Genomic DNA, 26017 nt, shown 5'->3' on the forward strand with positions numbered 1-26017 from the left:
GGGCAACACTGCAACAGCCGGCCGCCAGGCTGTCTTTTTTTGCACAGCTAGTTGCCTCCAGGAGGCCACAAGAGGGAGACAAGGGACTGCAAAATGGAAAATAAGCATCCACCAACTTTACAGACAACTTCTCCTTGCTCCTACAACCTCCATCCTTGCACAGTTTGTTATTCTTCTAGGTAACATAGTAACAAATCCAAATTGCTGCTCTCTTTGTAGGCAAGCAAGGCTTTGTTGCAACTGCAATTCTTACTCCTTCTTGAAATGTAGGGACGACAGTACATTCCATCACATCCATCTAGTGTACACAGGTAGGTCCATTGTGGCGGGCGGGCGGGCGGGCGGCTTTAATGGCTGTTTGCTGTTCCCCTACTCCACTCCACTATTTGACTGTGGTGCTGCATCAATCAGTGGCTGGCTCAGGTGCAGCTCTTTAACTTACCTAAAAGGGAGGGCGGAGAGAAGACAAGGAAGGTGAATGAGCTGTTCCAATGTGAAATGCCGGAAACACAGACACACAGACGACACAAAACAAGAGGTGGCAATGTATTCATTAATTGCATTTAATCAATTAGCTCATTATCACTCATGCATTGTCCAACAGGTGTTGAAATAATGGGATTAAAAGGGGAGATCCCTTCAGAAAGACAGAAACAATGGCAAACACAAAAAACACTTTTGGAATCTGATTTTAGTCAACACATAAGGAAAGGGTGCACCGGTCCTGGAAATACTGCAATACCAGGTCAATGCGTGGAGTGGACAGAGCAAGCTCTATTTCCTTCTCCCTGTTCTAAAAATCCATTTAATATATGGTCCCCAGATAGGGGACGTATCAGATATTAAACTGATAAGAACAGATACTACACTTGATCTTAGCCAAAAGGCCGAGAAGCGATAACCCGAACGGGCCGCGCGTTGCCCGAGCCTGCCCGATACTGCTGTTCAGCCCTTGCAGCGATTCAGCCTACTTCTAGGCAATTCCATGGGGCCCTGCAGGCTCACACACTCACAGCTACACGGGAGGTGAATAAAGGCCGGAGAGGAAGCCAGACAGGATTTGCTTCTTTTGCTTGCACCACAATGCAGTGCTGAAAGAGGAGGAATCTACATAAAAACGCCTTCCTGGCAACGCCCAAATGCCCTGCTGCCATGCAGATAAACACTGGCAGCGGCAGCCAGTGCATGCCCACAGCCACCCCTTGTTCCTTCACACCTTGTATCAGCTGTAATCCAGTCCAGTCCAGTGCTGCCTGCTGAGCAGCACTGACCAACACTGCCTGGGCCCAGGCTTTTATCTTTGAGGCCCCATTATGATGTCAGAAAGCTGGCTCTGGCTCCTCAGGGCTCCACTATGACACGTGCAAAGTTCCGTCTGAACTTTATATAAGACGGTGCGGCTCAGTCAGTCACTCAGTGTTGCCTGAGAGGGCAACACTGCAACAGCCGGCTGCCAGGCTGTCTTTTTTTGCACAGCTAGTTGCCTCCAGGAGGCCACAAGAGGGAGACAAGGGACTGCAAAATGGAAAATAAGCATCCACCAACTTTACAGACAACTTCTCCTTGCTCCTACAACCTCCATCCTTGCACAGTTTGTTATTCTTCTAGGTAACATAGTAACAAATCCAAATTGCTGCTCTCTTTGTAGGCAAGCAAGGCTTTGTTGCAACTGCAATTCTTACTCCTTCTTGAAATGTAGGGACGACAGTACATTCCATCACATCCATCTAGTGTACACAGGTAGGTCCATTGTGGCGGGCGGGCGGCTTTAATGGCTGTTTGCTGTTCCCCTACTCCACTCCACTATTTGACTGTGGTGCTGCATCAATCAGTGGCTGGCTCAGGTGCAGCTCTTTAACTTACCTAAAAGGGAGGGCGGAGAGAAGACAAGGAAGGTGAATGAGCTGTTCCAATGTGAAATGCCGGAAACACAGACACACAGACGACACAAAACAAGAGGTGGCAATGTATTCATTAATTGCATTTAATCAATTAGCTCATTATCACTCATGCATTGTCCAACAGGTGTTGAAATAATGGGATTAAAAGGGGAGATCCCTTCAGAAAGACAGAAACAATGGCAAACACAAAAAACACTTTTGGAATCTGATTTTAGTCAACACATAAGGAAAGGGTGCACCGGTCCTGGAAATACTGCAATACCAGGTCAATGCGTGGAGTGGACAGAGCAAGCTCTATTTCCATCTCCCTGTTCTAAAAATCCATTTAATATATGGTCCCCAGATAGGGGACGTATCAGATATTAAACTGATAAGAACAGATACTACACTTGATCTTAGCCAAAAGGCCGAGAAGCGATAACCCGAACGGGCCGCGCGTTGCCCGAGCCTGCCCGATACTGCTGTTCAGCCCTTGCAGCGATTCAGCCTACTTCTAGGCAATTCCATGGGGCCCTGCAGGCTCACACACTCACAGCTACACGAGAGGTGAATAAAGGCCGGAGAGGAAGCCAGACAGGATTTGCTTCTTTTGCTTGCACCACAATGCAGTGCTGAAAGAGGAGGAATCTACATAAAAACGCCTTCCTGGCAACGCCCAAATGCCCTGCTGCCATGCAGATAAACACTGGCAGCGGCAGCAAGTGCATGCCCACAGCCACCCCTTGTTCCTTCACACCTTGTATCAGCTGTAATCCAGTCCAGTCCAGTGCTGCCTGCTCAGCAGCACTGACCAACACTGCCTGGGCCCAGGCTTTTATCTCTGAGGCCCCATTATGATGTCAGAAAGCTGGCTCTGGCTCCTCAGGGCTCCACTATGACACGTGCAAAGTTCCGTCTGAACTTTATATAAGACGGTGCGGCTCAGTCAGTCACTCAGTGTTGCCTGAGAGGGCAACACTGCAACAGCCGGCCGCCAGGCTGTCTTTTTTTGCACAGCTAGTTGCCTCCAGGAGGCCACAAGAGGGAGACAAGGGACTGCAAAATGGAAAATAAGCATCCACCAACTTTACAGACAACTTCTCCTTGCTCCTACAACCTCCATCCTTGCACAGTTTGTTATTCTTCTAGGTAACATAGTAACAAATCCAAATTGCTGCTCTCTTTGTAGGCAAGCAAGGCTTTGTTGCAACTGCAATTCTTACTCCTTCTTGAAATGTAGGGACGACAGTACATTCCATCACATCCATCTAGTGTACACAGGTAGGTCCATTGTGGCGGGCGGGCGGGCGGGCGGGCGGCTTTAATGGCTGTTTGCTGTTCCCCTACTCCACTCCACTATTTGACTGTGGTGCTGCATCAATCAGTGGCTGGCTCAGGTGCAGCTCTTTAACTTACCTAAAAGGGAGGGCGGAGAGAAGACAAGGAAGGTGAATGAGCTGTTCCAATGTGAAATGCCGGAAACACAGACACACAGACGACACAAAACAAGAGGTGGCAATGTATTCATTAATTGCATTTAATCAATTAGCTCATTATCACTCATGCATTGTCCAACAGGTGTTGAAATAATGGGATTAAAAGGGGAGATCCCATCAGAAAGACAGAAACAATGGCAAACACAAAAAACACTTTTGGAATCTGATTTTAGTCAACACATAAGGAAAGGGTGCACCGGTCCTGGAAATACTGCAATACCAGGTCAATGCGTGGAGTGGACAGAGCAAGCTCTATTTCCATCTCCCTGTTCTAAAAATCCATTTAATATATGGTCCCCAGATAGGGGACGTATCAGATATTAAACTGATAAGAACAGATACTACACTTGATCTTAGCCAAAAGGCCGAGAAGCGATAACCCGAACGGGCCGCGCGTTGCCCGAGCCTGCCCGATACTGCTGTTCAGCCCTTGCAGCGATTCAGCCTACTTCTAGGCAATTCCATGGGGCCCTGCAGGCTCACACACTCACAGCTACACGGGAGGTGAATAAAGGCCGGAGAGGAAGCCAGACAGGATTTGCTTCTTTTGCTTGCACCACAATGCAGTGCTGAAAGAGGAGGAATCTACATAAAAACGCCATCCTGGCAACGCCCAAATGCCCTGCTGCCATGCAGATAAACACTGGCAGCGGCAGCAAGTGCATGCCCACAGCCACCCCTTGTTCCTTCACACCTTGTATCAGCTGTAATCCAGTCCAGTCCAGTGCTGCCTGCTGAGCAGCACTGACCAACACTGCCTGGGCCCAGGCTTTTATCTCTGAGGCCCCATTATGATGTCAGAAAGCTGGCTCTGGCTCCTCAGGGCTCCACTATGACACGTGCAAAGTTCCGTCTGAACTTTATATAAGACGGTGCGGCTCAGTCAGTCACTCAGTGTTGCCTGAGAGGGCAACACTGCAACAGCCGGCCGCCAGGCTGTCTTTTTTTGCACAGCTAGTTGCCTCCAGGAGGCCACAAGAGGGAGACAAGGGACTGCAAAATGGAAAATAAGCATCCACCAACTTTACAGACAACTTCTCCTTGCTCCTACAACCTCCATCCTTGCACAGTTTGTTATTCTTCTAGGTAACATAGTAACAAATCCAAATTGCTGCTCTCTTTGTAGGCAAGCAAGGCTTTGTTGCAACTGCAATTCTTACTCCTTCTTGAAATGTAGGGACAGTACATTCCATCACATCCATCTAGTGTACACAGGTAGGTCCATTGTGGCGGGCGGGCGGGCGGGCGGGCGGCTTTAATGGCTGTTTGCTGTTCCCCTACTCCACTCCACTATTTGACTGTGGTGCTGCATCAATCAGTGGCTGGCTCAGGTGCAGCTCTTTAACTTACCTAAAAGGGAGGGCGGAGAGAAGACAAGGAAGGTGAATGAGCTGTTCCAATGTGAAATGCCGGAAACACAGACACACAGACGACACAAAACAAGAGGTGGCAATGTATTCATTAATTGCATTTAATCAATTAGCTCATTATCACTCATGCATTGTCCAACAGGTGTTGAAATAATGGGATTAAAAGGGGAGATCCCATCAGAAAGACAGAAACAATGGCAAACACAAAAAACACTTTTGGAATCTGATTTTAGTCAACACATAAGGAAAGGGTGCACCGGTCCTGGAAATACTGCAATACCAGGTCAATGCGTGGAGTGGACAGAGCAAGCTCTATTTCCATCTCCCTGTTCTAAAAATCCATTTAATATATGGTCCCCAGATAGGGGACGTATCAGATATTAAACTGATAAGAACAGATACTACACTTGATCTTAGCCAAAAGGCCGAGAAGCGATAACCCGAACGGGCCGCGCGTTGCCCGAGCCTGCCCGATACTGCTGTTCAGCCCTTGCAGCGATTCAGCCTACTTCTAGGCAATTCCATGGGGCCCTGCAGGCTCACACACTCACAGCTACACGGGAGGTGAATAAAGGCCGGAGAGGAAGCCAGACAGGATTTGCTTCTTTTGCTTGCACCACAATGCAGTGCTGAAAGAGGAGGAATCTACATAAAAACGCCTTCCTGGCAACGCCCAAATGCCCTGCTGCCATGCAGATAAACACTGGCAGCGGCAGCAAGTGCATGCCCACAGCCACCCCTTGTTCCTTCACACCTTGTATCAGCTGTAATCCAGTCCAGTCCAGTGCTGCCTGCTGAGAAGCACTGACCAACACTGCCTGGGCCCAGGCTTTTATCTCTGAGGCCCCATTATGATGTCAGAAAGCTGGCTCTGGCTCCTCAGGGCTCCACTATGACACGTGCAAAGTTCCGTCTGAACTTTATATAAGACGGTGCGGCTCAGTCAGTCACTCAGTGTTGCCTGAGAGGGAAACACTGCAACAGCCGGCCGCCAGGCTGTCTTTTTTTGCACAGCTAGTTGCCTCCAGGAGGCCACAAGAGGGAGACAAGGGACTGCAAAATGGAAAATAAGCATCCACCAACTTTACAGACAACTTCTCCTTGCTCCTACAACCTCCATCCTTGCACAGTTTGTTATTCTTCTAGGTAACATAGTAACAAATCCAAATTGCTGCTCTCTTTGTAGGCAAGCAAGGCTTTGTTGCAACTGCAATTCTTACTCCTTCTTGAAATGTAGGGACGACAGTACATTCCATCACATCCATCTAGTGTACACAGGTAGGTCCATTGTGGCGGGCGGGCGGGCGGGCGGCTTTAATGGCTGTTTGCTGTTCCCCTACTCCACTCCACTATTTGACTGTGGTGCTGCATCAATCAGTGGCTGGCTCAGGTGCAGCTCTTTAACTTACCTAAAAGGGAGGGCGGAGAGAAGACAAGGAAGGTGAATGAGCTGTTCCAATGTGAAATGCCGGAAACACAGACACACAGACGACACAAAACAAGAGGTGGCAATGTATTCATTAATTGCATTTAATCAATTAGCTCATTATCACTCATGCATTGTCCAACAGGTGTTGAAATAATGGGATTAAAAGGGGAGATCCCTTCAGAAAGACAGAAACAATGGCAAACACAAAAAACACTTTTGGAATCTGATTTTAGTCAACACATAAGGAAAGGGTGCACCGGTCCTGGAAATACTGCAATACCAGGTCAATGCGTGGAGTGGACAGAGCAAGCTCTATTTCCATCTCCCTGTTCTAAAAATCCATTTAATATATGGTCCCCAGATAGGGGACGTATCAGATATTAAACTGATAAGAACAGATACTACACTTGATCTTAGCCAAAAGGCCGAGAAGCGATAACCCGAACGGGCCGCGCGTTGCCCGAGCCTGCCCGATACTGCTGTTCAGCCCTTGCAGCGATTCAGCCTACTTCTAGGCAATTCCATGGGGCCCTGCAGGCTCACACACTCACAGCTACACGGCTACACGGGAGGTGAATAAAGGCCGGAGAGGAAGCCAGACAGGATTTGCTTCTTTTGCTTGCACCACAATGCAGTGCTGAAAGAGGAGGAATCTACATAAAAACGCCTTCCTGGCAACGCCCAAATGCCCTGCTGCCATGCAGATAAACACTGGCAGCGGCAGCAAGTGCATGCCCACAGCCACCCCTTGTTCCTTCACACCTTGTATCAGCTGTAATCCAGTCCAGTCCAGTGCTGCCTGCTGAGCAGCACTGACCAACACTGCCTGGGCCCAGGCTTTTATCTCTGAGGCCCCATTATGATGTCAGAAAGCTGGCTCTGGCTCCTCAGGGCTCCACTATGACACGTGCAAAGTTCCGTCTGAACTTTATATAAGACGGTGCGGCTCAGTCAGTCACTCAGTGTTGCCTGAGAGGGCAACACTGCAACAGCCGGCCGCCAGGCTGTCTTTTTTTGCACAGCTAGTTGCCTCCAGGAGGCCACAAGAGGGAGACAAGGGACTGCAAAATGGAAAATAAGCATCCACCAACTTTACAGACAACTTCTCCTTGCTCCTACAACCTCCATCCTTGCACAGTTTGTTATTCTTCTAGGTAACATAGTAACAAATCCAAATTGCTGCTCTCTTTGTAGGCAAGCAAGGCTTTGTTGCAACTGCAATTCTTACTCCTTCTTGAAATGTAGGGACGACAGTACATTCCATCACATCCATCTAGTGTACACAGGTAGGTCCATTGTGGCGGGCGAGCGGGCGGGCGGGCTGCTTTAATGGCTGTTTGCTGTTCCCCTACTCCACTCCACTATTTGACTGTGGTGCTGCATCAATCAGTGGCTGGCTCAGGTGCAGCTCTTTAACTTACCTAAAAGGGAGGGCGGAGAGAAGATAAGGAAGGTGAATGAGCTGTTCCAATGATCCCTTCAGAAAGACAGAAACAATGGCAAACACAAAAAACACTTTTGGAATCTGATTTTAGTCAACACATAAGGAAAGGGTGCACCGGTCCTGGAAATACTGCAATACCAGGTCAATGCGTGGAGTGGACAGAGCAAGCTCTATTTCCATCTCCCTGTTCTAAAAATCCATTTAATATATGGTCCCCAGATAGGGGACGTATCAGATATTAAACTGATAAGAACAGATACTACACTTGATCTTAGCCAAAAGGCCGAGAAGCGATAACCCGAACGGGCCGCGCGTTGCCCGAGCCTGCCCGATACTGCTGTTCAGCCCTTGCAGCGATTCAGCCTACTTCTAGGCAATTCCATGGGGCCCTGCAGGCTCACACACTCACAGCTACACGGGAGGTGAATAAAGGCCGGAGGAAGCCAGACAGGATTTGCTTCTTTTGCTTGCACCACAATGCAGTGCTGAAAGAGGAGGAATCTACATAAAAACGCCTTCCTGGCAACGCCAAAATGCCCTGCTGCCATGCAGATAAACACTGGCAGCGGCAGCAAGTGCATGCCCACAGCCACCCCTTGTTCCTTCACACCTTGTATCAGCTGTAATCCAGTCCAGTCCAGTGCTGCCTGCTGAGCAGCACTGACCAACACTGCCTGGGCCCAGGCTTTTATCTCTGAGGCCCCATTATGATGTCAGAAAGCTGGCTCTGGCTCCTCAGGGCTCCACTATGACACGTGCAAAGTTCCGTCTGAACTTTATATAAGATGGTGCGGCTCAGTCAGTCACTCAGTGTTGCCTGAGAGGGCAACACTGCAACAGCCGGCCGCCAGGCTGTCTTTTTTTGCACAGCTAGTTGCCTCCAGGAGGCCACAAGAGGGAGACAAGGGACTGCAAAATGGAAAATAAGCATCCACCAACTTTACAGACAACTTCTCCTTGCTCCTACAACCTCCATCCTTGCACAGTTTGTTATTCTTCTAGGTAACATAGTAACAAATCCAAATTGCTGCTCTCTTTGTAGGCAAGCAAGGCTTTGTTGCAACTGCAATTCTTACTCCTTCTTGAAATGTAGGGACGACAGTACATTCCATCACATCCATCTAGTGTACACAGGTAGGTCCATAGGGCGGGCGAGCGGGCGGGCGGGCGGCTTTAATGGCTGTTTGCTGTTCCCCTACTCCACTCCACTATTTGACTGTGGTGCTGCATCAATCAGTGGCTGGCTCAGGTGCAGCTCTTTAACTTACCTAAAAGGGAGGGCGGAGAGAAGACAAGGAAGGTGAATGAGCTGTTCCAATGTGAAATGCCGGAAACACAGACACACAGACGACACAAAACAAGAGGTGGCAATGTATTCATTAATTGCATTTAATCAATTAGCTCATTATCACTCATGCATTGTCCAACAGGTGTTGAAATAATGGGATTAAAAGGGGAGATCCCTTCAGAAAGACAGAAACAATGGCAAACACAAAAAACACTTTTGGAATCTGATTTTAGTCAACACATAAGGAAAGGGTGCACCGGTCCTGGAAATACTGCAATACCAGGTCAATGCGTGGAGTGGACAGAGCAAGCTCTATTTCCATCTCCCTGTTCTAAAAATCCATTTAATATATGGTCCCCAGATAGGGGACGTATCAGATATTAAACTGATAAGAACAGATACTACACTTGATCTTAGCCAAAAGGCCGAGAAGCGATAACCCGAACGGGCCGCGCGTTGCCCGAGCCTGCCCGATACTGCTGTTCAGCCCTTGCAGCGATTCAGCCTACTTCTAGGCAATTCCATGGGGCCCTGCAGGCTCACACACTCACAGCTACACGGGAGGTGAATAAAGGCCGGAGAGGAAGCCAGACAGGATTTGCTTCTTTTGCTTGCACCACAATGCAGTGCTGAAAGAGGAGGAATCTACATAAAAACGCCTTCCTGGCAACGCCCAAATGCCCTGCTGCCATGCAGATAAACACTGGCAGCGGCAGCAAGTGCATGCCCACAGCCACCCCTTGTTCCTTCACACCTTGTATCAGCTGTAATCCAGTCCAGTCCAGTGCTGCCTGCTGAGCAGCACTGACCAACACTGCCTGGGCCCAGGCTTTTATCTCTGAGGCCCCATTATGATGTCAGAAAGCTGGCTCTGGCTCCTCAGGGCTCCACTATGACACGTGCAAAGTTCCGTCTGAACTTTATATAAGACGGTGCGGCTCAGTCAGTCACTCAGTGTTGCCTGAGAGGGCAACACTGCAACAGCCGGCCGCCAGGCTGTCTTTTTTTGCACAGCTAGTTGCCTCCAGGAGGCCACAAGAGGGAGACAAGGGACTGCAAAATGGAAAATAAGCATCCACCAACTTTACAGACAACTTCTCCTTGCTCCTACAACCTCCATCCTTGCACAGTTTGTTATTCTTCTAGGTAACATAGTAACAAATCCAAATTGCTGCTCTCTTTGTAGGCAAGCAAGGCTTTGTTGCAACTGCAATTCTTACTCCTTCTTGAAATGTAGGGACGACAGTACATTCCATCACATCCATCTAGTGTACACAGGTAGGTCCATTGTGGCGGGCGGGCGGGCGGGCGGCTTTAATGGCTGTTTGCTGTTCCCCTACTCCACTCCACTATTTGACTGTGGTGCTGCATCAATCAGTGGCTGGCTCAGGTGCAGCTCTTTAACTTACCTAAAAGGGAGGGCGGAGAGAAGACAAGGAAGGTGAATGAGCTGTTCCAATGTGAAATGCCGGAAACACAGACACACAGACGACACAAAACAAGAGGTGGCAATGTATTCATTAATTGCATTTAATCAATTAGCTCATTATCACTCATGCATTGTCCAACAGGTGTTGAAATAATGGGATTAAAAGGGGAGATCCCTTCAGAAAGACAGAAACAATGGCAAACACAAAAAACACTTTTGGAATCTGATTTTAGTCAACACATAAGGAAAGGGTGCACCGGTCCTGGAAATACTGCAATACCAGGTCAATGCGTGGAGTGGACAGAGCAAGCTCTATTTCCATCTCCCTGTTCTAAAAATCCATTTAATATATGGTCCCCAGATAGGGGACGTATCAGATATTAAACTGATAAGAACAGATTTTTTTTTTTAAGTTGGCTACCCCTTTTCAGGGGTGTCAATGATTTATTTCATGATAAAAAATACAGTTTACAATAAAACCAACTTTTGTACAAATGAATAACAATAAAATCAATATTTCTTTGCATTACATTACATAAAAGGGACATGGTGGCAAATCTTTATATGTTGGAGTTCCATTCTTTCACAAACCATTTATTAAGAAGGGTGGCATTTCTTTTTTTGTCTAATAAATAATAAATGTACATTTCGCTAAAACAAAGACCTAAAACATCATCAGTAGATAAAACATCGTGCTTAAAAATCAGGATGTTCCTGGCCTTCCATAGAGCTTCTTTGGCGCAATTCATCGTCTTCCACGCTATTATCTTTTGGCTCGCGGTTGGGCATCCAAATAGTCCATATAAAATATCTTCATAATTCAAGTCTTTCAGGTCTGCCATCTTTACCAAAAGAGGGAATATTTTTTTCCAAAATTCCTTCGCAAAATCACACGTCCAAAAAATGTGTCGAATCGTTTCCTCGGCCTGGCAGCCTTCCCTCGGGCAGACGGCAGACCTCGCGAGCCTCCTTCTGTATTGGAATGCCCGGCATGGAAGACATTGATGAATGCAGCTCCAGGCCAGGTCCATCTGTGTATTAAAAAGATAAAACACATTAATAATTTTGAAGATAAAAGCACTTCGTTCCTCATTAAAATTCTCAATCCTGCTGACCGTCTCACTTTCTCTTAGGTCTTTAATTAATTTTTTACTATTTTTCAGCTCATTTACATTTTTTCCCTTCAGGTTGAATAAGGTCACTATCTTTTCTAAAATCACATAGTTTATTGAGAGTTTAAAAGCGTAAGGTGAGGATAAAACAATGTTGAACCACCCAAACCTTCGCATTAAAAACCCTGTATTAAAACGTAAAAAATAGGACCAATAATGTTCTTTAAAAAGGGAATTAAAACAGAAACTGAAGAACTTGATTAAAAGAAACCTGTTAAAATTCGGAAAATCTTTGCCACCCTTCGGTTTGGATTTCATCACAATCTCTCTTTTAAGTTTCTCCATTCTGGAACTCCAAAAGAAGGTAAAACATGCTTTAGTAATTTTTTGCAATAAAACCGTGGGGGGAGGGAAAACCATACTGAGATATAAAAGCAGGGGTAAAATGACCATTTTAATAATTAAAACTTTTCCCTCCATGGTAAGTTTTCTCATGTTCCACATACATATTTTTTGATTTACCTTCTGCGCCACCATGTCCCAACTGATAAAACCATTATCGCACTCACTGAAGGAGACACCTAAAATCGTAATATTATCTGACACAGGGACGGGTATGTCTCTAAAAGCCATGCTTCCTATATTTAAAATATTACTTTTGTCGAAGTTCACCTTAAAACCGGAAGCACAGCAATAAAACTCAATTTGTCTGAGGGTTCTCTGAAGCGACAGGGTGTCCCTGCAAAAAACCGCTACATCGTCCATGTACCCCACTGCTTTAGCCTCTACGCCGCCACCCCCGGGCAGGGGGACTCCACGTATTAACTTATCGCGGCGAATTGTACACAGTAGAGGCTCTAATGCGCAAATAAAAAGCAGTGGGGACAAGGGACACCCCTGCTTCACCCCTGAGTTTAAAATCACGTCCTGTGTCTTAAAACCATTCACTAAAATTTTGCTTGTGCAATCTTTATAAAAGGCTTTAAGTGATAATAAAAATCCTTCAGGTATACCCATACGCTCTAAAACCTTAAAAAGATAAAAATGAGAGACACGGTCGAACGCCTTCTCGAAGTCTATAGATAAAATGGCTAATTTACCTCTTCTAGACCTCGTGTCCTCAATCACATCTTTTACCAGGTTAAGATTATCCCAGATGCTGCGGCCTGGCACCCCACACACCTGGTTAGAGTGTACAATGTGGGGTATTATGGCTTTTAATCTATTTGCGCACACTTTTGCCATTATTTTATAGTCGCTATTCAGAAGGGTTATTGGTCTCCAGTTCTTCAAAACTGCGATGTCACCTTTCTTATGTAGCAGGGAGACCTCACCCTTCCGCCAGGACTTAGGCAGCATCTTGGAATTAAAAACTTCATAAAAAAGGCTAAAAAGATCCTCTTTTAAAATGTCATAAAATTTGACATAAAACTCACTGGGTATACCGTCCGGTCCGGGAACTTTTCCGGCTTTAAAACTCTTTACCGTTTCTAAAACCTCCTGCTCCGTCAGCTCCTGTAATAAAAAATTCTGGGAGACAGGGTCTAAAACAGTAGTAATCTCCTTCAGTGAGTCACGCATAAAATTATGATCCACAGTTTTAACACTAAAAAGGTCAGCATAAAACTCATGAACTTTACTTAAAATACCCTGTACATCTGACACACCTTCAATATTTTTAATAATAGCCTTTTTATTGTTAATTTTTTTAAAAAAGTACCTGGAGCAGGTCTCATTCTCCTCCACATGCTGAATTTTGGAACGAAAAATGATTTCTTTGCCTTTCTGCTCCAGGCACTGAGCTATTTCTTTTTTTAAATTAGTGATGTCAGTTTTAACGTCAATTTCATTATCTCTCATCTTGTACAGGGTCTGCAGACGGGTGCTGAGAATTTTAAAAAAAGCATGTTTTTCTCTGGCTTTCGCCACGCTCTTTTAAATAAAAAATTCCTTTATTCTTTTTTTCATTTTCTCCCACCATGCACTGATGGGAGTACGCATGTCTCTCCCCCGCCTGCATTTTTGGTAAAATTCAATAAAATCAGTAAAAACCTGTGGATCATCTAAAAGGGAAACATTTAACTTCCAGGACTTCTTACACACCGGTTTATTAAAATCACGCTTTACATAAAATGATAAAAGCTTGTGATCTGAGAAAACATTAGTTAAAACTTCACAATTAAAAGGCAGTACATTCTCATTACAAAAAATAAAATCTATCCTGGAGCTACAGGTGGCGTTGCTCCAGGTAACGCCGGCTTCCTCTGGGCTGCTCCTATTACATTCTTTGTACAAATCAGTTAATTTAAAATCATTTACAATATCTTTGAGCAGTCCAGAGGTCTTATCGTAATTCCTACTTGTAGTACTGGTAAGCCGGCGTTCCCCCCTCAGGATACAGTTAAAATCACCTGCGAGGATAAAAGGCTCAGTTGTATTAATAAAAAGAGGTAACATTTCTAGCATCTCTGCTCTCTCATTTTTGTCAGGTGAGCCGTAAAAATTTAAAAACTGCCATTTTACGCCGTCAATAAAAGCTTTAACCAATAAAATACGTCCTGGAAGAATCTCTTGAATAAAATCAATAAAAACGTTTCCCTTAAAAAGAATGGCGACCCCTGCTGATCTGGACTCGTTAGATCCAGACCAGACTGATGGACCATACTTCCAATCCTCTTTGTATTTATGGTACTTCATTGCATGGGGAATGCCGCACTCCTGCAGGAAAAAAACAGAGGCTGCCAGGCCAGATAAAAAACTGAAGAGAGCAACCCTTCTGACTTTGGACTTGGCGCCCCTCACGTTGAGGGAGATCCCCTTTATTTCAGACATCGTGGAGTTTTAATTGTGTTAGTCTTGATTTTAAAAAATAAATAATCGTGTTACTTAAAATCAGACTTGGCCTCCACCAGCAATACCAGAAATCTCGCTTGAACTCATCTCCCCGCCCTCGTCTGACTCTAGCGAGAAAGGGGATGATTCAGGAGAGGAACTACCTTCCGTGAGCGTCGAGCCAACAGCCCTCATCTCGTATACAGGGAGTCCAGATTCACACAGCCTTACCTGGGTCTCTAACGGCTGACCATATAGGTCTGTATCGGGTGGGTCCCCCAAGGGCCCCGCCGCTCCCCCCTGAGGCCGTGCAGGCCGTGCAGGCCGTTCTAGAGGGGGAGGTTGCGCACATGGCGGGGTGTCGGTTGGCTCGGGGGGAACAGTGCCCACCCTCCTCACCAGTAACGACGAGGGGGCGGTCCTAGGAGGAGCCTCACTTTGCTTTACGGACGTATCCATTTGCTCCTCCCCTGTCACCCCCCTACCGGCACGCTCCTGTTTACCCTTTTTACGGGGACCCACTTTCAGCCAACCTTCCTCTTCAGACTCCGTATCTAGAGACCCAGGATTGGGAGCAGGCCCGGCATCCACTGAGCAACCAGCACTCTGGGATGCCTCAGTTATCTCACTGGCCTGCCCCTTCTCAGCCTTACGTTTGGCTTGGCGTTTTTCCTTCGCACTGGACTCCCTTCTCTCCTCTGAGGCTGTTAGCTGTGAGGTACCTGCTTTGGCTCCAACAGACCGTACCCTTGAAGCCCAGGTACCCCGCTGCTCCTTTGCAGCACTGGCTTGTTCCTCTCCCTGAGGGCGGGGCTGGTCCGCTGGTGGAGCACGTGGGGGCGCCCCGGGTTGCTCTTCTTCTCCGCTTCGGTACCTATGAGGACAAGAAAAATACAAGTGACCAGTTTTTTGACAAAAGTTGCATTTTTTTTCTTCTGTGCACTCCCTTATATTGTGCTCTTTGCTTCCACAGTTTCTGCAGGTGACATCGCAGTTAAAACTGGTATGTCCATAGGTACCACAAGCCCTGCAGAAGTTTGGCATCCCTGAGAAGTAGAGGTCGCCATTCACATTTCCAATTTTAAAACGAGCCGGTGGTAATCTCGTTTCTTGGGTGGAGGGGTCCTTAATCAGCGTAACTAAAAACTTCCATTTGGCGGTCCACACTCCACACTCGTTCATCACTTTCCCCAGGAGTTTGACATTTTTGAAGTAGGCAGCTAGAAATGCTGCCACTTCCATATCTCTCACATATGGGGAATACATTTTAATCACCACGAGTTTGGTTATTTCAAATTCATGCTCTACTACCTTGACTCCCGCTGCTACGAGTTCACCTTGTTTCCTCTCAGCTCGGTCCAAAGCATCACGGAGTATTCCTTCTCCCATGAAGGTGACATCGTAGATTCCTCGCTTCGGGTAGTCCTGGATAGCCAAGAGCTCGTTCTTGTGGACCGCCAGCAGATCTTCCAAAATGGCGTGGACTAAAAATTTAATACCACGGGGACCGCCTCCACCCTCTGCCACGATAAATCGTGCAGAATTCTTAAGCCGGGCGTACACCGGCACCGCATCGGGTTCGCCTGCCATTAGCGTGGCCAGGTCGAACCGCACAGCTTTCGCTGCGCCCCTTGTCTTACGGAGACCAAGGGGCTGGGGGGGATCGCAACTCGTTGCTCAGGACTAAGCCTCTCTCCCAAATAGCAGCACGGGGGTGAAGTCCAGGCGAACCTGGACGATCCCCCGAGGCCGAGAGAGAGGGTACCTGAGCACCTTCTGACTAAAAACCTCCTGTATAAATACACTTGGTCTTAGCCAAAAGGCCGAGAAGCGATAACCCGAACGGGCCGCGCGTTGCCCGAGCCTGCCCGATACTGCTGTTCAGCCCTTGCAGCGATTCAGCCTACTTCTAGGCAATTCCATGGGGCCCTGCAGGCTCACACACTCACAGCTACACGGGAGGTGAATAAAGGCCGGAGAGGAAGCCAGACAGGATTTGCTTCTTTTGCTTGCACCACAATGCAGTGCTGAAAGAGGAGGAATCTACATAAAAACGCCTTCCTGGCAACGCCAAAATGCCCTGCTGCCATGCAGATAAACACTGGCAGCGGCAGCAAGTGCATGCCCACAGCCACCCCTTGTTCCTTCACACCTTGTATCAGCTGTAATCCAGTCCAGTCCAGTGCTGCCTGCTGAGCAGCACTGACCAACACTGCCTGGGCCCAGGCTTTTATCTCTGAGGCCCCATTATGATGTCAGAAAGCTGGCTCTGGCTCCTCAGGGCTCCACTATGACACGTGCAAAGTTCCGTCTGAACTTTATATAAGACGGTGCGGCTCAGTCAGTCACTCAGTGTTGCCTGAGAGGGCAACACTGCAACAGCCGGCCGCCAGGCTGTCTTTTTTTGCACAGCTAGTTGCCTCCAGGAGGCCACAAGAGGGAGACAAGGGACTGCAAAATGGAAAATAAGCATCCACCAACTTTACAGACAACTTCTCCTTGCTCCTACAACCTCCATCCTTGCACAGTTTGTTATTCTTCTAGGTAACATAGTAACAAATCCAAATTGCTGCTCTCTTTGTAGGCAAGCAAGGCTTTGTTGCAACTGCACTTCTTACTCCTTCTTGAAATGTAGGGACGACAGTACATTCCATCACATCCATCTAGTGTACACAGGTAGGTCCATTGTGGCGGGCGGGCGGGCGGCTTTAATGGCTGTTTGCTGTTCCCCTACTCCACTCCACTATTTGACTGTGGTGCTGCATCAATCAGTGGCTGGCTCAGGTGCAGCTCTTTAACTTACCTAAAAGGGAGGGCGGAGAGAAGACAAGGAAGGTGAATGAGCTGTTCCAATGTGAAATGCCGGAAACACAGACACACAGACGACACAAAACAAGAGGTGGCAATGTATTCATTAATTGCATTTAATCAATTAGCTCATTATCACTCATGCATTGTCCAACAGGTGTTGAAATAATGGGATTAAAAGGGGAGATCCCTTCAGAAAGACAGAAACAATGGCAAACACAAAAAACACTTTTGGAATCTGATTTTAGTCAACACATAAGGAAAGGGTGCACCGGTCCTGGAAATACTGCAATACCAGGTCAATGCGTGGAGTGGACAGAGCAAGCTCTATTTTCATCTCCCTGTTCTAAAAATCCATTTAATATATGGTCCCCAGATAGGGGACGTATCAGATATTAAACTGATAAGAACAGATTTTTTTTAAAAAAATAAAAACACTCAGATCCGTCTCGAGTTAAATTTTAAACTTCAAATTTAAAGACTTGATCATCATTATGAAAAAACCAAATATAATTTTAATTTCTCTCTCTTTTTTTTTTTTAAAGTAAAATTAATAAAACAAACCGTTTCTTAAAGCGATTACACCAAGCATATCCACAAGATGTTCTCGAAGATCTTGACCGTCCCATTCCAAATTTACAATACATGCCAACCAGGTTGGCACTTCATATCTCTCCAGAAAATCCGGTACACTCCCTCTCAAACAGGTTCGTACCCGCCTCCGAACCTTCTCAAAATTAATTTTATCTCTTAATCCCTCCACGTCTTTTACTAGTTTGTCTCTTTCTGCTCTATCTTCATCTGAAACTACATTTTGTTCCACAATTTTTCTCCTTTTTGTTTCATCACTTTTTTCAACTTCAACACTTTTCCCCGCTCCTCCCTTTTTCTGTGGCTTATCCTCTTTTTGTGGGGTAACTTTCTCTTCCTTTCTGTTAACTATCACTTCCTTTCTTTTAACTGTCTTCTTACTCTCCTCCTTTGCTTCACTTATACTTTTTTTTGGACAATTTTTAAACACATGCCCTTCTTCTCTACACATGTTACACACTTTGCCCTTCTCACAATCATTATACTTATGACCTTCCTTAAAACATTTTGTACAAATTATTTTTCCACAATTCTCCTTCTCATGCCCATACTCTTTACAATTGTGGCAAAAAATCCCCATTCCAAAGAAATACAGATTCCCACTTGCACTGCCAATTTTAAAGCGTGCTGGAGGAAGCAATAAGTTTCCAGCCTCTCCAACTGCCTTAAACTTACACAGGAATTTCCATTTACCTGTCCAGAATCCAAACGGATTAAAGACCTTACCCTTCTCCACCACTTCCTCACAGAACTTAGTGAGAAACCACATAATATCATCCTTATTTACATAAGGTGAAAACATTTTGACAATCACCAACTTTTTACTTGGAACAAAGTGTGGTGTTACTGTCACACCAACCAGTCTTGGATCCTGCTTCTTCTCCTTCAAAGTGTCCAGAAATTTCAAATAAATGTCCTCCGTATGAAAGGTGACGTCGAAACATCCTCTTCTTGGATAGTCCATTACAGACAAAATCCATTGTCTCTCCAACTGGAAAAGACCAAGCAACAGTACCTTAGTTAGGAATTCCAAGTCCTTGCCTTGTCCTCCAGATTCCTCCATAGAGAAGCGAACCGCATTCCGAGTCCGCATGTAGTCAGGAATTTCCTCCATCCTGCCGCAATAGAAGCCAACGATCCAACGAAAATCCAACGAAATCCAAACGAAATCCAAAGATAATACCTTCAGCACCTAAATGCCAGGCAAGTGATCGCTCCCCGTTGCCCTGGACTAATCCTCCTCCCCAATAGCAACAGAGGGGTGAAGTCTCTCCTAAGAGAAACGATCCCCCCAGGCCAAGGAAAAGGGTACCAGGGCACCTCCTGACCAAGAAACAAGGCAATACCCTAAAGTACTACACTTGATCTTAGCCAAAAGGCCGAGAAGCGATAACCCGAACGGGCCGCGCGTTGCCCGAGCCTGCCCGATACTGCTGTTCAGCCCTTGCAGCGATTCAGCCTACTTCTAGGCAATTCCATGGGGCCCTGCAGGCTCACACACTCACAGCTACACGGGAGGTGAATAAAGGCCGGAGAGGAAGCCAGACAGGATTTGCTTCTTTTGCTTGCACCACAATGCAGTGCTGAAAGAGGAGGAATCTACATAAAAACGCCTTCCTGGCAACGCCCAAATGCCCTGCTGCCATGCAGATAAACACTGGCAGCGGCAGCAAGTGCATGCCCACAGCCACCCCTTGTTCCTTCACACCTTGTATCAGCTGTAATCCAGTCCAGTCCAGTGCTGCCTGCTGAGCTGCACTGACCAACACTGCCTGGGCCCAGGCTTTTATCTCTGAGGCCCCATTATGATGTCAGAAAGCTGGCTCTGGCTCCTCAGGGCTCCACTATGACACGTGCAAAGTTCCGTCTGAACTTTATATAAGACGGTGCGGCTCAGTCAGTCACTCAGTGTTGCCTGAGAGGGCAACACTGCAACAGCCGGCCGCCAGGCTGTCTTTTTTTGCACAGCTAGTTGCCTCCAGGAGGCCACAAGAGGGAGACAAGGGACTGCAAAATGGAAAATAAGCATCCACCAACTTTACAGACAACTTCTCCTTGCTCCTACAACCTCCATCCTTGCACAGTTTGTTATTCTTCTAGGTAACATAGTAACAAATCCAAATTGCTGCTCTCTTTGTAGGCAAGCAAGGCTTTGTTGCAACTGCAATTCTTACTCCTTCTTGAAATGTAGGGACGACAGTACATTCCATCACATCCATCTAGTGTACACAGGTAGGTCCATTGTGGCGGGCGGGCGGGCGGCTTTAATGGCTGTTTGCTGTTCCCCTACTCCACTCCACTTTTTGACTGTGGTGCTGCATCAATCAGTGGCTGGCTCAGGTGTAGCTCTTTAACTTACCTAAAAGGGAGGGCGGAGAGAAGACAAGGAAGGTGAATGAGCTGTTCCAATGTGAAATGCCGGAAACACAGACACACAGACGACACAAAACAAGAGGTGGCAATGTATTCATTAATTGCATTTAATCAATTAGCTCATTATCACTCATGCATTGTCCAACAGGTGTTGAAATAATGGGATTAAAAGGGGAGATCCCTTCAGAAAGACAGAAACAATGGCAAACACAAAAAACACTTTTGGAATCTGATTTTAGTCAACACATAAGGAAAGGGTGCACCGGTCCTGGAAATACTGCAATACCAGGTCAATGCGTGGAGTGGACAGAGCAAGCTCTATTTCCATCTCCCTGTTCTAAAAATCCATTTAATATATGGTCCCCAGATAGGGGACGTATCAGATATTAAACTGATAAGAACAGATAAGGTTTCCACTCAGATCCGTCTCGAGTTAAATTTTAAACTTCAAATTTAAAGACTTGATCATCATTATGAAAAAACCAAATATAATTTTTATTTCTCTCTCTTTTTTTTTTTTTTTTTAAGTAAAATTAATAAAACAAACCGTTTCTTACAGCGATTACACCAAGCATATCCACAAGATGTTCTCGAAGATCTTGACCGTCCCATTCCAAATTTACAATACATGCCAACCAGGTTGGTACTTTATATCTCTCCAGAAAATCTGGTATATTCCCTCTTAAACAGGTTCGTACCCGCCTCCGAACCTTCTCAAAATTAATTTTATCTCTTAATCCCTCCACGTCTTTCACTAGTTTATCTCTTTCTGCTCTATCTTCATCTGAAACTACATTTTGTTCCACAATTTTCCTCCTTTTTGTTTCATCACTTTTTTTAACCTCAACACTTTTCCCCGCTCCTCCCTTTTTCTGTGGTTTATCCTCTTTTTGTGGGGTAACTTTCTCTTCCTTTCTTTTAACGGTCTTCTTACTCTCCTCCTTTGCTTCACTTTTACTTTTTTTTGGACAATTTTTAAACACATGCCCTTCTTCTCTACACATGTTACACACTTTGCCCTTCTCACAATCATTATACTTATGACCTTCCTTAAAACATTTGGTACAAATTATTTTTCCACAATTCTCCTTCTCATGCCCATACTCTTTACAATTGTGGCAAAAAATCCCCATTCCAAAAAAGTAGAGATTCCCACTTGCACTGCCAATTTTAAAGCGTGCTGGAGGAAGCAATAAGTTTCCAGCCTCTCCAACTGCCTTAAATTTACACAGGAATTTCCATTTACCTGTCCAGAATCCAAAGGGATTAAAGACCTTACCCTTCTCCACCACCTCCTCACAGAACTTAGTGAGAAAGCATATAATATCGTCTTTACACACATAGGGGGAAAACATTTTAACAATGACCAACTTTTTGCTAGGAGCAAAGTGCGGTGTTACAATCACACCAACCAGTCTTGGATCCTGCTTCTTCTTCTTTAAAGTGTCCAGAAAATCCAGATAAATGTCCTCTGTACAAAAAGTGACATCGAAACATCCTCTTCTTGGATAGTCCATTACAGACAATATCCATTGTCTCTCCAACTGGAAAAGATCAAGCAAGAGTACCTTCGTTAGGAATTCCAAGTCTCTGCTTTGTCCTCCAGATTCCTCCATCGTAAAACGAACAGCATTCCGAGTACGCATGTAGTCAGGGACTTCCTCCATCCTGCCGCAACAAAAGCCAACGATATCCAAAGAAATCCAAAGATAGTACCTTCAGCACCTAGATGCCAGGCAAGTGATCGCTCCCCGTTGCCCTGGACTAATCCTCCTCCCCAATAGCAGCAGAGGGGTGAAGTCTCTCCTAAGAGAAACGATCCCCCCAGGCCAAGGAAAAGGGTACCAGGGCACCTCCTGACCAAGAAACAAGGCAATACCCTAAAGTACTACACTTGATCTTAGCCAAAAGGCCGAGAAGCGATAACCCGAACGGGCCGCGCGTTGCCCGAGCCTGCCCGATACTGCTGTTCAGCCCTTGCAGCGATTCAGCCTACTTCTAGGCAATTCCATGGGGCCCTGCAGGCTCACACACTCACAGCTACACGGGAGGTGAATAAAGGCCGGAGAGGAAGCCAGACAGGATTAGCTTCTTTTGCTTGCACCACAATGCAGTGCTGAAAGAGGAGGAATCTACATAAAAACGCCTTCCTGGCAACGCCCAAATGCCCTGCTGCCATGCAGATAAACACTGGCAGCGGCAGCAAGTGCATGCCCACAGCCACCCCTTGTTCCTTCACACCTTGTATCAGCTGTAATCCAGTCCAGTCCAGTGCTGCCTGCTGAGCAGCACTGACCAACACTGCCTGGGCCCAGGCTTTTATCTCTGAGGCCCCATTATGATGTCAGAAAGCTGGCTCTGGCTCCTCAGGGCTCCACTATGACACGTGCAAAGTTCCGTCTGAACTTTATATAAGACGGTGCGGCTCAGTCAGTCACTCAGTGTTGCCTGAGAGGGCAACACTGCAACAGCCGGCCGCCAGGCTGTCTTTTTTTGCACAGCTAGTTGCCTCCAGGAGACCACAAGAGGGAGACAAGGGACTGCAAAATGGAAAATAAGCATCCACCAACTTTACAGACAACTTCTCCTTGCTCCTACAACCTCCATCCTTGCACAGTTTGTTATTCTTCTAGGTAACATAGTAACAAATCCAAATTGCTGCTCTCTTTGTAGGCAAGCAAGGCTTTGTTGCAACTGCAATTCTTACTCCTTCTTGAAATGTAGGGACGACAGTACATTCCATCACATCCATCTAGTGTACACAGGTAGGTCCATTGTGGCGGGCGGGCGGGCGGCTTTAATGGCTGTTTGCTGTTCCCCTACTCCACTCCACTATTTGACTGTGGTGCTGCATCAATCAGTGGCTGGCTCAGGTGCAGCTCTTTAACTTACCTAAAAGGGAGGGCGGAGACAAGACAAGGAAGGTGAATGAGCTGTTCCAATGTGAAATGCCGGAAACACAGACACACAGACGACACAAAACAAGAGGTGGCAATGTATTCATTAATTGCATTTAATCAATTAGCTCATTATCACTCATGCATTGTCCAACAGGTGTTGAAATAATGGGATTAAAAGGGGAGATCCCTTCAGAAAGACAGAAACAATGGCAAACACAAAAAACACTTTTGGAATCTGATTTTAGTCAACACATAAGGAAAGGGTGCACCGGTCCTGGAAATACTGCAATACCAGGTCAATGCGTGGAGTGGACAGAGCAAGCTCTATTTCCATCTCCCTGTTCTAAAAATCCATTTAATATATGGTCCCCAGATAGGGGACGTATCAGATATTAAACTGATAAGAACAGATTTTTTTGAGTTGACTACCCCAACAAAGGAGGTAACCGTTTATTTAAAATTTTGAACAAATTTACAATAAATCAATACATTTCAACAAAAATTTACATAAATTTACAATCATGGTTTTTAATACAGATAAATACAAATTGTCAAATAAAAACAATTTATAAAAGGGCACTTGGTGGCATCATATTATGGAACTCCATTCACTTAAAAACCATTTTCTACATAAAACAGGAGAGAGTTTTTTATCTAAAAGAAAATATTTGTACATTTCATTAAGACAAATGGCTAAAACATCTTCCACAGCTAAAACTTCATGCTTAAATAATAAAATGTTTCTGGCCGCCCACAGAGCTGCTTTAACGCAGTTGGTGATCTTCCATGCCATCATTTTTCGAGTCTGTGTTGGGCATTCCAGGCATCCATATAAAACGCCATCACTTGTGTATCTCCGAAGTCCTGTAATCTTCTGTACCAAGGGGAGGATTCTTGTCCATATTAATTGCGCATAAAAACATTCCCAGAAAAGGTGGTAGACTGTCTCGTCATCTCTACATCCTCCCCTTGGACACGCAGCCGAGTTGGTCAGTCCCCTTCGATGCTGGAATGCCCGGCATGGAAGACACTCGTGGGCACAGCTCCAGGCCAGATCTTTCTGTGGGTTAAAAAGATATTTAGCGTTCACCATCTTCCATATTTCTTTGCATTTTTGTTCATTAAAATTACTGATGGGAGCTACTAAAACATTTTCTTTTATCTTTTTTAAAATTCCTTTACTATTTTTTACTTCGTTAATATTTTTGTCTTTTAAGTTAAAAAGGTTTACAATTTTTTCTAAAATCTTATACTGGCCAGAAAGGTTAAAAGCATACGGGGAGCTTAAAACCGTGGAGAACCAACCGTTCCTCCTCATAAAATAACCTGTGTTAAAACGTATAAAATATGACCAGTAATGTTCCTTAAAAACTGCATTAAGACATAAAGTAAAAAATTTTATTAAAAGGAATGCTTTTATATCGGGGAAATCTTTCCCCCCCATTGGTTTGGGTAATATTACCTTCTCTCTCCTGAGCTTTTCCATCCTGGAGTTCCATAAAAATGTGAAACATGCTTTAATTATTTTTTTCAATAAAATCTCAGGGGGAGGGAATACCATACTTAAATATAATAAAATAGGTAAAATCACCATTTTTGTAATTAAAACCTTTCCCTCCATTGTTAACTTTCTCATGTTCCACATGCAAATTTTCTGATTGACTTTTTGTGCCACCAAGTCCCAACTGGTAAAACCATTATTTGACTCATTGAAGGAGACTCCTAAAATTTGTACAGACTCTGACACAGGGACTGGAATGTCCATTAAAACCATTTTGCCGATATTTAAGATGTTACTTTTGTTAAAATTTACTAAAAAACCGGAGGAGCAACAGAATTGGTAAATCTGTTTAAAGGATTTCTGTAATGACAGGGTGTCCCTGCAAAGGACCGCGACATCGTCCATGTACCCCACCACTTTAGCCTCTAGTCCCCCCCCGCCCGGCAGGGGGACTCCGCTTATCTGCTTATCCTTTCTTAACCTGCAGAGTAGAGGCTCAATTGCACAAATAAAAAGTAGTGGGGACAAGGGACACCCCTGCTTCACTCCGGAATTTAAAAGGACATCCTGTGTCTTAAAACCCTTTACTAAAATTTTGCTAGTACAATTTTCATAAAAGGCCTTCAAAGACTGTAAAAAACCTTCCGGTATACCCATCTTTTCTAAAACCTTAAAAAGATAAAAATGTGACACTCTATCGAAGGCTTTCTCGAAATCTATAGATAAAATTGCCATTTTACCTCCTCTCTCTTTCGTGTCACTGATCACATCTTTTAAAAGGTTTAAATTATCCCATATACTCCTCCCGGGTATCCCACAGACCTGATTGGAGTGTATGATCTGGCCTATCACTGCTTTTAATCTGTTCGCACATATCTTCGCCATTACTTTGTAGTCAGAGTTTAGCAAAGTGATAGGCCTCCAATTTTTAATGTCTGTTTTGTCCCCCTTTTTGTAAAGCAGGGACACCTCGCCTTTCTTCCAGGACCCCGGGAGGGCTTTTGTTCTAAAAACTTGGGTAAAAAGAGGGTGGAGATCCTCTTTTAAAATACCATAAAATATGACATAAAATTCTATAGGTATACCGTCAGGGCCAGGGACTTTACCTGTTTTAAAACTCTTTGTAGTTTCTAAAATCTCCTGTTCCGTAATATTCTGTAATAAAAACACTTGGGAAGCAGGATCTAAAACAGCATCCACCTCCTTCAATGAGTCGTTCATAAAATCAACATCAACATGTTTTGTATTAAAAAGATCCGCATAAAAACCGTGCACCTTTTTTAAAATGTTTTGGGTATTTGTTTCCCCATCTATCTCATTTAACAGGGTATGCTTATCATTTATTTTCTTGAAGAAGTACCTGGAGCAGGTCTCATTTTCTTCAAGATGTTTCACCTTAGAGCGAAAGATTATCTCCTTTCCCCTCTGCTCCAGGCACTGGGAGATTTCTTTTTTAATTTCGGTGATCTCTTTCTCCACATGCATACCCTGTTCTCTGAACTTGTATTGGGTCTGCAGACGGGTATTTAAATTAGCATAAAATTCAAATTTTTCTTTTGCTTTC

The 26017-nt window shown here is 45.3% G+C and overlaps 10 non-coding genes and 3 pseudogenes across 10 annotated transcripts; all 13 read right to left on the minus strand.

Moving 5' to 3' along the window:
* Positions 1-708: 708 nt before the first annotated feature.
* Positions 709-899, minus strand: LOC142680809 (U2 spliceosomal RNA). The gene has a single exon (XR_012853229.1). It is a non-coding gene; the product is annotated as a U2 spliceosomal RNA (small nuclear RNA).
* Positions 900-2129: 1230 nt separating this feature from the next.
* Positions 2130-2320, minus strand: LOC142680428 (U2 spliceosomal RNA). The gene has a single exon (XR_012852918.1). It is a non-coding gene; the product is annotated as a U2 spliceosomal RNA (small nuclear RNA).
* Positions 2321-3562: 1242 nt separating this feature from the next.
* Positions 3563-3753, minus strand: LOC142680429 (U2 spliceosomal RNA). The gene has a single exon (XR_012852919.1). It is a non-coding gene; the product is annotated as a U2 spliceosomal RNA (small nuclear RNA).
* Positions 3754-4992: 1239 nt separating this feature from the next.
* LOC142680431 (U2 spliceosomal RNA) lies at positions 4993-5183 on the minus strand. The gene has a single exon (XR_012852920.1). It is a non-coding gene; the product is annotated as a U2 spliceosomal RNA (small nuclear RNA).
* Positions 5184-6421: 1238 nt separating this feature from the next.
* LOC142680432 (U2 spliceosomal RNA) lies at positions 6422-6612 on the minus strand. Its single transcript, XR_012852921.1, has one exon. It is a non-coding gene; the product is annotated as a U2 spliceosomal RNA (small nuclear RNA).
* A 1111-nt stretch (positions 6613-7723) lies between these two features.
* On the minus strand, positions 7724-7914 carry LOC142680433 (U2 spliceosomal RNA). The gene has a single exon (XR_012852922.1). It is a non-coding gene; the product is annotated as a U2 spliceosomal RNA (small nuclear RNA).
* Positions 7915-9153: 1239 nt separating this feature from the next.
* Positions 9154-9344, minus strand: LOC142680434 (U2 spliceosomal RNA). Its single transcript, XR_012852923.1, has one exon. It is a non-coding gene; the product is annotated as a U2 spliceosomal RNA (small nuclear RNA).
* Positions 9345-10582: 1238 nt separating this feature from the next.
* Positions 10583-10771, minus strand: LOC142680985 (U2 spliceosomal RNA). Its single transcript, XR_012853360.1, has one exon. It is a non-coding gene; the product is annotated as a U2 spliceosomal RNA (small nuclear RNA).
* A 6578-nt stretch (positions 10772-17349) lies between these two features.
* LOC142680955 (U2 spliceosomal RNA) lies at positions 17350-17527 on the minus strand (annotated as a pseudogene).
* Positions 17528-18959: 1432 nt separating this feature from the next.
* LOC142681033 (U2 spliceosomal RNA) lies at positions 18960-19070 on the minus strand (annotated as a pseudogene).
* A 1234-nt stretch (positions 19071-20304) lies between these two features.
* LOC142681006 (U2 spliceosomal RNA) lies at positions 20305-20489 on the minus strand. The gene has a single exon (XR_012853368.1). It is a non-coding gene; the product is annotated as a U2 spliceosomal RNA (small nuclear RNA).
* A 1376-nt stretch (positions 20490-21865) lies between these two features.
* LOC142681034 (U2 spliceosomal RNA) lies at positions 21866-21976 on the minus strand (annotated as a pseudogene).
* Positions 21977-23210: 1234 nt separating this feature from the next.
* Positions 23211-23398, minus strand: LOC142680965 (U2 spliceosomal RNA). Its single transcript, XR_012853352.1, has one exon. It is a non-coding gene; the product is annotated as a U2 spliceosomal RNA (small nuclear RNA).
* Between the last annotated feature and the right edge of the window lie 2619 nt (positions 23399-26017).

This window comes from Rhinoderma darwinii (genome assembly GCF_050947455.1).
Source record: "Rhinoderma darwinii isolate aRhiDar2 chromosome 2 unlocalized genomic scaffold, aRhiDar2.hap1 SUPER_2_unloc_56, whole genome shotgun sequence".
NCBI classification, from domain to species: domain Eukaryota; kingdom Metazoa; phylum Chordata; class Amphibia; order Anura; family Rhinodermatidae; genus Rhinoderma; species Rhinoderma darwinii.